This window comes from Globicephala melas, chromosome 2 (genome assembly GCF_963455315.2).
Source record: "Globicephala melas chromosome 2, mGloMel1.2, whole genome shotgun sequence".
In the NCBI taxonomy this organism is placed as follows: domain Eukaryota; kingdom Metazoa; phylum Chordata; class Mammalia; order Artiodactyla; family Delphinidae; genus Globicephala; species Globicephala melas.
Window position 1 is genome coordinate 27,898,569 of NC_083315.2, and position 17,350 is coordinate 27,915,918.

Consider the following 17,350-nt stretch of genomic DNA (forward strand, 5'->3'; position numbering starts at 1 on the left):
ATGCGACATCTCTGCTCCTCCCTCCAGATCAGGCATCCACAACGGAGGTCACATCAGTTGCGGATCCTGTGGCATGTCCTTTTCATCCTTCGTGTCCTCTGCCTTCAGTCCTGGAATCATAACCTCGGGCATATGCTCGGTGCAGGACCCTACAGATCGTCACCTGGACGACGCAGCCCTGTGGTATTAAAACTATGACAGATTTCACTTATCAAATATGTGTCTTAACACTGCTGATAGCCCAAAGTGAGGAAAGGCGTAAACACTGACACCAAAGTTGAGCTCCCACGCTGACAAGCCCTGGAGCATCGGTAAGACTTTTTCTTTTTTCCAACAGGAAAGTAACTAATGAAATAGTTTGGGGCTACGAGAGCTCCCTGTCAGAGGGAGAACCAGTGTCAAAGACTTTCCTTTTTCCTAGCTTAGTCACATTGAGCGAGCTTGAACTTCCCACCAGCGTTATTATAAGTGTGTTCATATACTGATTAGAAAAAAAAAATGCATTATAAACACGGGCAAGTCACAAATGTTTGTTCAGTGAGTTGCCAGTTGGGGAGGCCTTTAGGATGAACTTACCCTCCTGCTTTACTCCTTCAATGACTTGTATTGAAGTCGTTACAATTTTGAGTAGTTTAATTTCTTATAAAATTTAAGAAACATCTGTCGAAGAACCATGGAATGGCTATATTTTGCTGCGACCATTTTACTCAATTCATACATAAGAACAGTCATTGGACTTTTGTTGTTTGTAAAGCACCATGTTTGATTTTTGAGACATAAAGAGAGTATTTATGTTTCTTTCATTGTATTTACATTCTTATTGGCAAAGATGTTATAATACATGTAATAATAAGGTAAAAATACTAAGTACCAAGATAACAATATAGACAAAATGCCAGGAAACAGTCACATACTCAGTGTAGCACTCTCTATTTTTCTGTTCAGGAAAGTAAAATAATGCACAATTCCGTGATGAGTTCTCATCTTCTAGACTTGGCTCAATTAGAATTGACTGGGCCCCATTCTGCAAACATTCCCAAGTACATGAATGAATGCCCAGCCTTTATCAGAAAGAACAGGGACACTTCACTCTCCCCCAGCTCTCCTAGACCTACTATTTCCTTTGGACACATTAGATCCAATCTGCTAGAGAAGAAAAAATGTTTTCTTTTTTCTTTTCTTTTTCCGGTCAGAAAATGGTCACCAAAAGCCATGCTTTCTCTGTCAGCAACACAGTCATGCCACACGCATGTGACGTGTGTTAAATGAAGCCAGAAAATTGGCGGGCGCCCATTTTGCATGCAGTGTGGATGCTTCCTGAGTCAGCAGTGACCCCCTCTCCATATGGGAATCCTCCTTGTACAGTTGTCAGGGCCGTCCGTGAGTCATAAGTTTGTGCGTCCATGTGAAACATCTCTGCCTAAGAACTGCGGACCCACCACAATTAAGATGCCTGTCTAGTATGCCTGGTGCCCCCATGATATTTATGCCCTAAAAATGAAATGAGGTGAGCATTGTACACTTCTCATCTTGTCCTCGGAGCATGTGATGGGTCATAATTGGGCAGACGGTCATGTGATTCATAGCTTGTAATGCCATTTAGTGAGGGCCGGCCACCTGGAAACGGGGATGGGGCCCCTGTGCGTGGATGGACTCTAAAGACATGGGATGCTCGTTCCTTCTGGAGATGACACATATTACACTGAGCACGTGCAGCCTTTTTCTTAGACCTGTTATTACGAGAGTCTCTAATTTCTTGTGACACAACAGGAAAAATAAAGGCTACTTCAAACAGGTCTTATAACTATGCTTCCTAAATGAAAAATCTTATGTCTAAAATCAAAGACCCCCATAATATTTTTCTCTCTTATTTACGTATCTCAATGAAAGGGCAGATGTTTCCATCCTTTTCTTCTTCTTCCTTTCTCTCCAGAGCCCTCAAATGTTCCTTCTATGTTCCTTCAATGTTCTGTCTTCTTCCCACTTTCTGGAGACAGGCTTTTCTCCAGCTAGTAGTTACTTTGGAATGTAACTGATTTACCCTTCTGATTTTTCCAGCTCTCTGCTTTATCCATTGTCATGACTAATATCCAGAAACTCAAAGGCTGAGTTTACTAAGATGGAGAAGGATCAGATTGTTTTTTTTTTCCCAAATATAATTGTAATATTTAACATCTGAATACATAATTATTGTGTATTGTCTCAAACAAATGCCAAATCAATGTGTGTAGATACTATAATTTCTGATGTACAGAAGGGGAAACTAAAATATAAATACTTTAAGACCCCTATCCAAGAATAACGTAATTGTAAGTTGCAGACCCAGAACGTAAACACACAGCTCCCAATAATCTAATGTTTTCCTGACTATGGCATTCTGACAATCAACTTGCAGGATTTATTTCTATATGAGTAGAGTTTTTATATGCTCACACGTGATATAAACGTTAAGTGCCAAGATAAATGCTAAGCGGCCAATTGAGGAGCAAGTTATTCATAGATGTTATATTTTCAACACTTGGGGCAATTACAGTGTTTAGATATACTAAGATTTCGTTTGAATTCTTTAAAAAGCCCTTTTAGAGTAGAGAAGATAATGTAAATAATCTTAAAAAATAGAAGAAGTGTTTTACAACTGAATCAGAACATGATAGGTGTATTTTGATACTCTAGGTTCTTAGGAAGGAAATCCAATATATCTGAATGTTTGTTTTATTCTATAGTTTTTTACAAAATGTTTTTGAAAAAGCATTTTAAATGAGAGGATTTTAACTTTACAGAAAAGTGCAGAATGAAGACAGACGGTTCCCGTAAACTACACATCCAGTTTCCTCTATGAACAGCATCTTATATTAGTGTGGTTCATTTGTTAACAGTGAATAGACCTATACTGATATAATATGATTCACCAAAGCCCATCTTTTATTCAGATTCCCCTAGTTTTTACTGAGAGTGCTTTTTCTATCCCAGGATTCCATTCAGGACACCACATTACATTTCATCTTTTTGTCTCCTAAGGTGCCTCTTGGCTGGGCAGTCTCTCAGACTTCCCTTGTTTTTGATAACCTTGACAGTTCTGAGGAAAACTGGTGTAGAATGGTCCTCAGTTGGGATTTCTCTGATGTTTCTCATGACTAGACCAGGGTTCTGAGTTCCTGGGACAACAGAAGAGAAGTGCTATTCTCATCAAATCCTGTCAAGTGTAAATCTTCCTAAAATGACCTGTGTGGCTGCTGAAGTTGACCTTGATCGCCTGGCTAAGGTCGTTTATGTTAGGTTTCTCCACTGTAAAGTTACTCTCTTCTCCCCTTTCATGCGTTTAATGAGTGGAGAGTTATGATTCATCTTGAGGGCAGCATATCTACATAAATCGTTTGAATTATTCTGTACAGGATATCTGTCTATTCGTCCCCATGCATTTGTTTAGTTAACCATTAATTTATATCAGTATGGATTCATGAATATTTATTATATACTATTGGTTAAGATCAGATAATATTTCTTTTCTTGCCCCAATTGTTCCAGTTTTGGCTTCTGAGTGCCTTTCACATAACCTATTATTGTCATTTCTTTTTTTAGTTCCCTTCCTTGATTTGGGGGTCCATGAGACAATTCAAGATCTTTGCATCATAGAATCAGGCATTTCTCTAATGAGCCCTGTTCCTCTGATGGACGAATGGTATTAGAAACCAAGATCTGGGTCCTGGGGATGTTCTGTGCCATTGGCTGTTGCTGGGCTCTCTTAGCTGACAGAGCAGGGGGATGTCTGCGTGTGCTCTGAACTGTGTCTGTGCACACATCTGCAAACGTTTCTACACATAGCCGTCTGTGTCTGTGCCGAGCTGAACGTGAGCTCATGATGATGTCTCCACCTGGAACCCGTGTCACCTCGTGGATACTCTGCCCTCCTCCCTCGTGTATCTGTAACCTCCCCTCCGACAGTGGGAAACACGGCCCCTGCCATCCACCAATTGTGTCATTTTCATTCCTGTACACACGCACGGTGACGTCAGAGTAGCTAACATACACCCTTACCCTGAAGGGAAACATCTTTATCAACTAGAGCACAGAGCTTAACACACTTCCTTTTGCTTTTTCCTCAGTCTCCACTCCAAAGTTCCTTAGGTCAGCAAATCTTCCCTAACCCCTCTAGGGAGGGCATTTCACACTAACTGTAACTCAGATCATTTGGCAACATGTTGTATTCCATTCTGGGGTTCCCCCGACCTCCCAAATATTTTAAAAATAATTTGTAGACATTAAGGTTCATACTCTGTGCTGTTAAGCTCTATAGATTGAGAAAAAAAGCATGATTTCAAGTGTCCATCAGGGTATCACACAGAATAGTTTCACTGCCTTAAAAAATCCTCTCTGGCACTGTTTTTATCTTTTTAAGTCATTTTAAAAAAGCTTTTAATCAGCTCCATAGTTTGGTCTTTTCCAACATGTCAAATATTTGGAATCATATAGTATGTAGTCTTATTAGACTGGCTTCTTTGCTTAGTATATTACCTATCTTTCTGTGGCTTGATACTTCACTTATTTTTATTGTTGAATAATATTCATTGTGTGTGTGTACTACAATTCACTTATTCATTCTCCTATTTAAAAACAAGGTGACTGTGTACAGTTTGTAGAAATAATGAGTGAAGCTATAGAAAATAGGTTTTTGTGTGAACCTGAGTCTTTACATCAGTTGGGCAAATACCTAGGAATGCAATTGCTAGATTGTACGGTAAGCCTATGTTCAGCTTTGTAAGAACTCTGTGCAACCACCTTCCAAAGTAGCTGTACCGTTTTGCAATCCCAGTTGCAGTAAACGAGACTTCCTGTTATACCACATCTTTCCCAGCTTTTGGTGTTGTCAGTGGGGGGAGTTTAGCCACTCTGCTAGGTATGCCGTGGTATCCCATTGTAATTTTAATTTGCAATTCTCTAACGACAAATGATGTGGAACATCTATCTTTCCATAAGCCTATTTGCATCAACATATCTTCTCTATTCAGGTGTCCAATCAGATCTTTTCCCTATTTTTTTCAATAGTTTTTTGCTTTCTTATTGTTGATTCAAATATTTTTGTGTGTGAGTCTTTGGAAACATGTACTTTAGCAGATATATGTGTGTTTTGCAAATATTTCCTCCAGTCTTTGGCTTGTCTTTTTATTCTCTTAACGGTGTTTGACAAAGCAAATATTTTTGATTTAATAAAGTCCATCTTATCTGTTTTTACTTCCATAGATCGTGCTTTGGGTGTTGTATCTAAAAACTCATCACCAACCCCGATGTCACCTATTTTCTCCTACGGTTTTTTCCGGCTGTTTCCTAATTGTTCCTTTTACATTTAAATCTAAGATCCATTTTTGAGTTAATTTCTGTGAAAGGTGCAAGGGCTGTACCTAAAGTCATTTTTCCCTTAAGGATGCCCAATTGTTTCAACACCATTTGTTTTAAAAGACTTTCCTTTCTCAATTGAAGTCCCGTTGTTTCTTTGTCAACAATCAGGTGTGGGTCCATTTCTGGCCTCCCTATTCTGTATTTGTGTGGGCCCATTTCTGGCCTCCCTATTCTGTATTTGTGTGGGCCCATTTCTGGCCTCCCTATTCTGTATTTGTGTGGGCCCATTTCTGGCCTCCCTATTCTGTTCCTAGACGTGCACATCTATTGTTTTGTCAGTACCATGGGGTCTTGATCACTGTAGTTTTATAGGAAGTTTTATAGGAAGTTTTGAAGTTTGGTAGCGTCGATCCTCTGACTTTGTTCTTCTTCTTCGGTATTACATGGCTATTCCAGGCCTTTCCACATATACCTTAGATTCAGCTTGTCAGTACTTTCAAACCAGCTTGCTGAGATTTCGATTGGGATTGGATGGAATCTATAGATCACATTGAGGAGAATTCACAACTTAACAGTCTTCACAACCCATGAACACAGGCTATCTCTCAGTTAATATAGATCATTGATTTTTTTAACCAGAGTTTTGTAGTTTTCCACATATAGATCCGTACATGTTTAATTAGACATATATAAATTTTTTTATCCTTTGGTGCTATTGTAAATGGCATATATATATATATATATATAGAGAGAGAGATTTAGATTTCAAATTCCAGTTGCTCATTGCTGGCATATAGGTAAACACTCTGCTTTCGTATATTAACTTTGTATCTTGTGATCTTCTTATACTTCATAGTTCCAAGAGTTTTTTGAAGAGTGTCTGGAATTTTCTGCATAGTGAACCTCGTCTGCTGCAAATAAAAATGATATAATTTCTTCCTTTCTAATCTGTACATTTTTTCTTTTGTCTCTCCTCTCCTCTTCTCTTTTATTTTGCATTAGCCAGGACCCCCAGTGCCATGCTGAACAGGAGAGCCTATAGAGGACATCACGCCTTGTTCTTGGTCTTATTGGAAAAATGTTCATTTCTCACTCAAAATATTAGCTCTACATTTTTTTAGAACACTGACACCTTTATCATTATGTAATGTCTCCCTTTACCTATTTTAATCTTCCTCTTTCTGAATTCTGATTTGTCTGAAATTAATATAGGCTTCTCCAACTTTCTTTGACTAGTGTTTGCATGGTATAGGTCCCTTCTTCTCTTTAATTTATCTTAGCCTACATTTGCCATGGTTTTCTCAACATTAAATTGAGTCTGGGGGGTGGGGGTTGTTTGTTTGTGTTTATCCACTCTGATAATCTCTGTCTTTAATTGGTATATTTAAACCATTCACATTGAAGGTGATAATTGACACGGGTAGATTAATATACCAATTAGAGACAGAGTACCTCGAATCCCTTCCTCCCACCCTCAGTAACACTGCCATCTTCATTTCATTAGTGGGTTAATTTTCCCCATTACTTAGGCAAAGCCCTCCTGAGTATTATACTCAATCCTCCTTGAAATAGATTCTCCAGTTGTGCTGACAGAGTATGATTCCAGGCCGTTGTTCCTTGCAGTTCTTTAGAGCAGTTCTTTTCCCTGAGTAGCAGTTACCTCCTTCATGCCCTGATGCATCCCCAGATGAAGACTTAAAGGGGAGACTCTCTCTCTCTCTCTCTCTCTCTCTCTCTGCATTCTCTCTTCTCCAGTATGCTGCTCTATGAACTCTATCTGCCTTGGTCTCCCCAGACTCCTGATTCCTCTTTTATGGGCTGTGGCCCGTAAATTTTCTCCATGCATTAAACTTTGGCAGGCATAGGGCTGCCCTCATTCCCTTCCCAGCATTGCCCCTTCACTGCCTGGCGTCTAATAACTTGAATTATATTACTTCATACACATAATCTATTTGTTTGTTACTTATTTCAGGCAAAAGAGTAAATCCAGTTCCTGCTTCCTCATCTCAGCTGGAGTAGACTCCAACTTGCGCACCTTTGATGGTAGAATATTTGAAGACGTGATTCTAGTTTAAGATGATCACATAGCATAGGTAAAATGCAGAAAATGTGGCCTGGGATAGGAAGCACTATTTCATTTAGAATAAGAATAAGATTTTAGATTCTGAGTCAAAGGTTTGACAAGTTTTTTTCTTTCTATCAAATAAATAACCAAAATTAACCAAGTTATATTTATATTACAAATAAATATTATCATCTCTGGGCTTTATACATAAGGGTGTTCTTCTTTAGTCAGTAACTCCTACACACTCTGCAGAATGCTAGGCTTATATACATAAATAATAACATAAATATATATATATACTTATTTAAGCCTCATCTAAATGTAAATTTTGTTATTATTACAAAATAAAGGAGGAAGAAAGTATAATTTGGAGAAAAATGGTTTAATTAAATTGTTACATAGTGAGTAGATAATCCAAGATACAAACTTATTGGTCTCATCCTTGAATTTACTTTTCTTTCACTAAAATATTATGCTTTAGACATACTTATATTTTTCTTCTACAAATTTATTTTAAAATAAAACTGAATTTAAATAATGAAAATGTTACCTTTCCCACTGATGTTTTACATTAAATCTAGAAGGTAAGGCTTGAGTTATTTTATTGTATTGTATTTCTCAAATAAAAACGTTAACAACCTTATCATATAATTACAAATCATACCTATAAGTCCTCATTGATGGAACCACAAAGGGAACATTTAAATTAATAACCCATGGTTAGTATTTGAAAGGGAAACTATTTAAGATTCAAGCTCGATGATAAAGCAGGCCTGTTTCAGCAAAAGTTCTAAGAGAAAATTATGAGCCCAAACTCCTAAGGAGATTATACTGCTATAGATTGGAGCATAAATGCTCCAGAAGACAGATGATAAATATCCTTTAAAGTCTGAGAATCTTTAAATGCAAGCTGGAAGAATAAGGCTGCATTGAATTTTTATGATATTCTATGGTTACTGGGTAAAAGAAAGCACAAGATCAATATTTTCACACAGTATCCAGTTATTATTGTAATTTCTTGTTAGAATTTGATAATTAAATAAATATCAGTGCTTTTCTAAGTCATTTGGAAAAATTATTTTTAAAACACTATGTAGATACTGATTTAGACGAATAATATCATACACACAATCCTTTATAGTATGCCATTAGTTTTCCCAGTTTCAAGATTAATAGGAACTAAGATGCATACTAATTTGGAGATATTTGGTGGAATACATTTCGTTCCTCCTTTGAGATATGATTAATAATTATAATACGTAATGTCTAAACACTGTCTAACGAGCCTGAAAACACTAAGTTAAACAAACATATTAACTTTGTAGCAGGAGTTAGAATTAGTGCTCTGTGGAACCAAATATTCCCCATGACATATTCAATGTTAATGGGATTTAAGGCCTGGGCTAAGACGAAGACTTTCCTTTTTCTTTTTTGTTTCTTTCGACTGGGGCTACCAATGCACATTCAAATTTTTTTGTAGTTTAACAGAAACTATTGTATTCTGAGAAGGAAAATAGAACAATTTATGGTAGGGCATCTCTGGCCAAGGGCCGTTTTGACCATTGAACTATGAGGGCTGTTCAGAAAGAAAATAGGAAAGTGCAGGTTTTAGAGCCCCTTTAAGTCTTGGTCTAGGATTGTTTTCAGCCAAGTTTCATTCACAATCTTTTAAACAAAGTTTCCTTCTTGGAATGGTTTTGTCCTTTATTAATCTCAAAGAAATTTGTAAATAATTCTGTTTGGCATAAAGACAGCAGTCTAGCAGGATAATCACTTTTCATTTTCCTATCTCTACCTGCACAGGGACAAACCATCTGGAGAAAGAACTGGATCACAGCCAGGATGATCTGCTGTTGCATTTAATTAGCCAGTTTTTATATGATGTGACTTGTGTTTGAATCCCTGATCAAAGTCACTGGCTGGGCTTCCCTGGTGGCGGAGTGGTTGAGAGTCTGCCTGCCGATGCAGGGGACGCGGGTTCGTGCCCTGGTCCGGGAAGATCCCACATGCCGCGGAGCGGCTGGGCCCGTGAGCCATGGCCGCTGAGCCTGCGCGTCCGGAGCCTGTGCTCCGCAACGGGAGAGGCCACAACAGTGAGAGGCCCACATACCGCAGGAAAAAAAAAAAAAAAGTCTCTGGCTTTTCGTTCTGAAGTGCCTTATAGTTTAACTACTGTTGAGATATGTATGTTTATCTGTGTTCATCATTTAGTTGTTCTCTTCATTCAATAGAAAATAATAAATCCAGAGTACATTCAATCAAATACCAAACATATTCTATGCACACAGTATATTATAGAGTAAAAAATTAATAAATATTGTTCTGCCATTTGTCCCTTAAAATCTAGTGAAGACAGACATGCATATAGTCGACAATAATGCAAGGCAAAATAGGATTACTTGTATTTCTTGAATGTACCTTCTCCTTACTACTCTTGCTGTCACAATTATAGTAAATGTTTGTATCATTCCTTAATGAGAATATTGCAATAACATCCAAGTTGATCTCCTTGCCTGAATCCTTGCCCCTTCAAATTATCGGCAAGAATTATCTTTCTAAAATAAAACTACCATATGATCCAGCAATTCCACTCCTGGGTATATTTCTGGAAAAAACAAAAATGCTGATTCAAAAAGATACATGCACCTTAATGTTCATAGCAGCACTATTCACAATACCCAAGACATGGAAACAACCCAAGTGCCCATCAACAGATGAGTTGACTTAAGAAGATGTGACTATCTATCTATCTATAAATAAAATGGAATATTACTCAGCCATAAAAAGAATGAAATATTGCCAGACAGAAAAAGGCAAATACTATATGATATCACTTATATGTGGACTCTAAAAAATAATACAAATTAACCTATATACAAAACAGAAGTAAGACTCACAGACATAGAAAACAAACTTATGGTTACCAAAAGGGAGAGGAAGGTGGGGAAGGACAAATTAGGTGTTTGGGATTAACAGATATAAACTACTGCATAAAATAGATAAGCGACAAGGATTTACTGTATTGCACAGGGAATTATACCCAATATCTTTTAATAACTTATAATGGAATATAATCTTCAAAACAAAACAAGTCACAGTGCTGTACACCCAAAGCTAACATAATATTGTAAATCAATTATACTTGGGTAAAAGATGCAAACCCCATCTTGCTTTTATTCTGATGCTAAAACTCCAGTGTCTCTCCATTGCTTTAGGATAATACCTGGCCTGGCAGGCGTGTCACAACCCTTTATAAATACCACCATCATCCTCCTACCCTATCACTTCTGTGAATGGATATGTTTTCCAGTCACTCCAAGCTACTTACCTTCCGCAGAAGTAGTCATAATTCACACACACACACACACACACACACATCCCTCTTTATGGACCACTCAGAGAGTTAATACATCTTTATTTAATAAAACGAATACCCTCATGTTGTCATGTCGTCCGAACAATCCATAGAGTTTTATACTCGAATCTCATCCTGCACCTGTCCCTTGAGCAGCTTTATGTGTAGGAATTCTATTTGGGGAGAAGTTAATTCATGAATTATCATACAGAGAATGCTGTCTCATTTGAAACTGAGCCCTCTTTCCCATGGACCAAATCAAAATTATGATAATGGAACACCTTGGTGTTCGTGGAAACTTTGTCTCTTAGGTGCTGAAATCATTTTATCTATTTCAGTACCTTGTTGAGTTTTACAACTATAAAAATGCAGAAAATGGAAACCACTTAAGTTTTTTACCCAGAAATATCTATGTGCTCATGATACTAACACATTTAAAAAATTCTAGTTTATTATAACGTAATAAATGCTGTAAAATCTCAGAGACTCTAGGAGGGATACATGGACTAAAGTGCAGTTTCGACCAGGCCCAGCGGGAAGAAATCTCTCTGAACAAAAACACTCACCCTTCCACGGTGATACACTTTTCCAATAGCTAAGGTGCTGACAGCAAACTAACTGTAAGCAAAATACAGAACAGATTTGGGAAGAGAGTAATTACAGCTGAGACCCTACTTGTAACGTACGCTGAGCTGAAACTTTTATATATCCTACTTTATTTAATCCAAGAGGGAATACAGAGCTAACACAAGATGGACATTATCCCGTTTTGTATTTAAAGAGGTTAGTTTATTCACGCAATGTCACAGGACTCAAATTCATGTCTTTTTGATTGTACATCATCAGCTTGTTACACTACACCAGCTTGCCATCCAAGTTGGCTTTGTAAACTTGTCACTTTTTAAACCTTTCACGGCACTTTATTCCGTCTCAGCTATCATTATCCACTTTATCATATTTTGTGTATTTTTACTTTTACTCATGTTGCTAATTTGGGATTTTCTCACCAGAAGAAAAACGTATTTATTTTGTTACTAAAACCTTAGGGCAAATTGGATTGTTAGTTCTTGTGGGCAATAGATAGAGAACATTAAAAAAAATATGTGGCTAATTTAGGGAATTTCCATTACTGTGGCACCTGTGGTAGAGACGCTTTCAGGCGTGGGTCCCTCCTAATGGCCCTGAAACCATACCCTTTATAACGAGGTGCATTCGTTATACATATAATCATTACCCAGTTGGCAGTACTCTGTGTGGAAGACCCTATCTTCAGAATAACAACATAACCATCTGAACTAAAAGAAAATTAAATCAATAAGCATTTCACATGGAAAACAGGCAGTTCAGCGCTTAATTTGAATGTGTGAAGCACTCAACCCAGAGGGAAAATGTTAAGTACGTTTTTAAAAAGCAGTCACAGTGTCATCAGAAGAACAGGCAATTCCATGCTACTAAGTGCAATCGAATCAGACTCGAGAACACGTATCAGTACAACCCCAGACTGGAAGCCAGTTTATTAGACACTCCAGGCATGTCTCCACTCAAATGCCAAGTGGGTACGGTTGTGCCTCTTTTACTGTTCCCAGAATCTTTCATTTCTGAGGACCACAGCGTGTCTTTTGGATTTGCAGAGGGATGTTCTCTGCCTGTGGGTGGGCTTAGTCCATCTGACTGTCCGTGACCCCTGCAAGCCGCCCCCCCGCAACCTTTCCATACACTCCCCTCCAGTACAAGGGTTCAAGGAATGGAAGCTACTTCCTCTGCATCCTTTGCCAGCTGCGTTTATGCTTAAAGCCCACCAGTGAGAAACTTTGCAGATTACCAAGATGGGAGAGAACCAGAAGCCACACTCCTGGTCTTTCAAAGGCATGAGCACAAAGGACAAGATTCAGCAGACCTGATAATGAAGAGCAAGCTTGCGTTTTCCCTGCAGAGATTTTCTCTGCTGCCATCCTGCTGGTTCTGCCGTCTCCTGACTCTGCCAGTGAGTAACCCACATAAGAAGTTGGTGCCTTCCATTCCTTCTGAGTCCCCATCTCTTCTGTTGGTTTTGTGGTCACATGTTGTGAATTGCAGTCCTTCCTGCTCAAAATTTCCAGTGATTTTCTCTCCTGGACACGCCATAGCCACAGGGCAATTGACCTTGAACCCTCAGGATGACCAGTGATGATGGTTGACTGCTTCATTTACTCAGAGAAATTTCTTCATTTGAGTTAACCCTAAAACATTCTTATATTTTCAATAAAGTTCTCACTGCTGGATAAGGGTCGTTAAAATCCACAGTGTAAGCAGCAGATGGAATTAATTTCTATATAACTGAGAAACATACTAAAAGGAAATAAAAATGCATGGACCTCACACGAATCCACTAAAAGTCTCATTTTACCCATTGTCAGTAGGGGAGTATTTGTGATGTTATTCCACCCACACATTGCTTACTTAGCTTTCCTTAGATGATCACCCATAAAATGCACTAATTTGCTGATGAGAAGACACCATGACAATGGTGTTATACTATCTACATGGATGGTTTTATAATTTGACTCCAAGACAGGTCCCTGAGAAGCAGAGTTTGAAATGGAGATGCATGTGTAAGTGATATATTGAAGGAGTGCTCTCAGGAGAAAAGCTTTAGGGGTGAGGGAAGCCCGAGGGAGCAGAGGAAGAAAATAATCACAGTGCATTTAGACTGCGGTCCAGCCTCTGCCCAAGTCCAAGGGGGGCCCTGGGGTGTGCATGGAGCAAAAGCTGTCTCACTCAGAGGCAAGGGTGCTGTGTACTTTCACATTGATTCATTATGGGCCATGGGATACTTCTAATTGAAAGAGCACATAATCTCCTGTGCTTCCTGCGGAGGTGGCCCAAGCCAGGTGAGGGCAACCTTCTGGAAAACGATGCAGCCATGAGCGATTAGCACCCTGCACCCACCGCAGCTGAAAGTCTGGGGTCAGGGGCTCTATAAAGGGGATCAGTGCAGGTCTCCAATAACATCTACTACAGAATTCATTGATTTATGGTGTTTTTTTGAAGTGATAGACCATGTTTATATAGTCTAAAAGTCAAAAGGATGTAAGAAGATTAACCGATATCTCACTTTTGCCTCTCCCCATCCAACCCATTTATTTTATTTTATTTTTTTATTTTTTTTAACATCTTTATTGGGGTACAATTGCTTTACAATGGTGTGTTAGTTTCTGCTTTATAACAAAGTGAATCAGTTATACATATACATACGTTCCCATATCTCTTCCCTCTTGCGTCTCCCTCCCTCCCACCCTCCCCATCCCACCCCTCCAGGCTGTCACAAAGCACCGAGCCAATATCCCTGTGCCATGCGGCTGCTTCCCACTAGCTATCTACCTTACAACCCATTTATTTTTGAGTCTTTACTGTATTCATTTAATTGAGTTTTTTCTCATCCCAGATTTCTTTAGGTAGACATAAGGAAATACAAATATATATTAATTTGCATCTTGCCCTTTCCATATATGCATAATATACAACAGTGTATGATATAAGAATTCAACATCCACTGTTGTATACTTTGCTTTTCTCACAGATATATACCGATGTCTCTCCATTGTAGTACATGGAGATCAACCTCATCCTTTCAGTTGTAGAGAAATCTGTGTGTGGATGAAATATAATTTATTCGTACAGTCATCTCTCATTAGGTGCTCACTAGAGAGAGATCTAGAGAGAGATGGGCTCATCCATGTTGGTAGAACTCCGTTCTTCTGGATACATCATTTAATTAGAGCTGCTTTATTAGATGTGTGGTGTTAGCGAATCAGCCAATGAACGGAAAAACCTCCTAATAAATGTGAGGTATTAACATCTCGCCCATCTTGGATCTGTGTTGTGAAGTCAGATGCACATGATTTAGACAAACCTGTGAACATTCTCATTTCAGATTTATTTATTAAAGAAGCTACTAACGATGACAATAGATTTATGCAATTCAAAAATAGTCCAACAGATGGACTACGGAACAAAGGAACACACATAACTAAAAATCATAAAACGTCTCATTGTTCTTCTCTACTATGAATAATAAGAATTCCGAAACACTGTGGCAAGCTCATTTCATTAAAAATGATTCAATTTATGTCAATTTAATGCAATAGTAGTCTGATTGGGCTGCACTGCATTATATTAAACTTAATTTGTATCTATTTCAGACCTCTGATAAATCAGCTCTTAACAAAAACCTAAGGATTAAGGGATATTTTATGATATATCATGATAGGACTGCCGCTCTCATTGGTTTCTTATTGTGCAGTCATAAACCAGATTCCTATTGATGACCGGCACAAGTGAAATTTCACTGCATTACTTTCACCTTATGTTCCATGATGAATAAAACATCCTCACCTCTGCAAGAAGCATGCTTATTTTGTATTTTCTATCAGAAAGTACCATGTAGAATAGAAACAGTAAGAAAAAGAACCAATATGTTTGTACTTTCAAGTTTGTGCAAAATATATGTAACTGTAAAATGCTTGAATTAAAAACGCAAGCCAGGGCTTCCCTGGTGTCTCAGTGGTTAAGAATCCACCTGTCAACGCAGGGGATATAGGTTAGAGCCCTGGTCCGTGAAAATCCCACATGCCGCGGAGCAACTAAGCCCATGCGCCACAACTACTGAGCCTGAGCTCTAGGGCCCACAAGCCACAACTACTGAGCCCGCGAGCCACAACTACTGAAGCCCACATGCCTAGAGCCCGCGCTCCACACCAAGAGAAGCCACCGCAATGAGAAGCCCGCGCCCCGCAATGAAGAGTGGCCCCCGCTCGCCACAACTAGAGAAGGCTGTGCACAGCAATGAAGACACAACGTAGCCAAAGATTAAATAAATAAAATAAAGAAATTTATTTAAAAAAAAAACAAAAACGCAAGCCCAAAGGACAACTTACACTTCAGGGTATTAGCCTCTGAAGGACTTACCATAGTGGAACTCGATAGTACTCATCCTCCTTCATGACCTCAACCAAGAAACCTTCTTATGTGCTTGTCTCTTGCCCAAGTAGATTAATGAATTCAGGATAGAATATAGGTGCTTGAAGTGATTTGCATGTATTGATTAAATGTCATGAATGAAATACTGTAGATTAAATTACTAGAGACACAGGAAATGGAAATTGTAAGACAATTTCCTGTGTAAGACACAGGAAAGCACAATTGTAACCATTGTTTAAATAAATTACTTGGAGATTCTTCTCACCATGATCACTATGCTCTTCATATCTACCCCAACGGCTGCATAAGTGGTTAGATTATGAACTGCCAGTGTTTCTGACAGACTCCAACACTTCAGAGAACTCTGGTTCGGGAAATCACTTCAATATCTTAACACAATTATATAACAAATGACCCTTGGTTGCATAAGACCTTTCTGTAAAATGCAGATATTCCGAATTGGAGGCTGGCACTAAGGTTTACAAACAAAACTGAAGTATAATTAGAAGACTTTGGTATAGACAAGCTCAACAGTGCTGACTGAATGTGCAGTAGGATGAATTTAAAAAGACCCACACCCAGGCTGAGAGGTCAGCAGAAATGGGGAACTTGGACCACACTTAAGTGATGCCAGTGTCTACTTACTTAGATAAGAATAAGTTTCCATAAGTTAAGGTGAGGGACAGAGTTATATTAAAGTTCGCAAGGGTCCTGGTGCTGCCCACCTTTACCCCTCTCTCGAAAGATTTCCTTAGGATGATTCTCTTAGGTGACCAGTATGGGGTCAGGGTCTAGTCAGGTCGGAAAAGCTCTGGACCCTCCTATTCATGCATTTATCCCAAATAACCCAGGAAGACACAACACCTATTTCCCAGCACAACACGTCTTACCCAAACGTTTATCCACCCTGTGACTACCAACATATGCAGACTTAACTTCTAGTTTCTTGTTGAGGTAAACATGTCCGATGGACTTCTCAACATAAGAGCTTTCTCTGTATAAGGGGGAACTTTAGCTGAGGGCTTTCCAGGATCTGAGCTGATCATGGTCTAACACAGCAAGACATATCATTTTATGATTTTATAAGGCCATGTATAAAAGAGGAAACCATAAAAGCATCTAAAAGGAAAGCAACAAAGGCATTAACAAAATGATAATTAGTAAAGGGATAAGAAGTCTGGCATCACACACGCTCATCAACAATAGTCCTACCAGGAGATAATATGAAAATGCATTCTAGTTCTGCAGAAAGAGTATTTTCAGCCTGGGATTCTGTGTAAGAGTCTCCTGAATTTTGATGAGGATAAATGGAAAAGAAAAAAACAGTCCATAGCCAGCTGGAGCCCAAAACCTCTTATGTGTTGTGCAATGGGAAGTTCAGAATATATTTAAGAAATGTGAAGTCAGGAGCTTTGAGGGGTCCAGGTGTTTCCCTGTTTCCAACCTAACATTGTTAGCCTACAGGAGTTTCATAAACGATGCTGGAACGACATTGTCTTGGTTCAGGCTGCTGTAACAAAATACCAGAGACTGGATGACTTAGAAACAGCAGGCACTTATTTCTCCCAGTTCTGGAGGCTCCCACGTCACTTACAACCCAGAAGAAAGGTCTCACCAGAGCCCGAACTCGCTGGGCA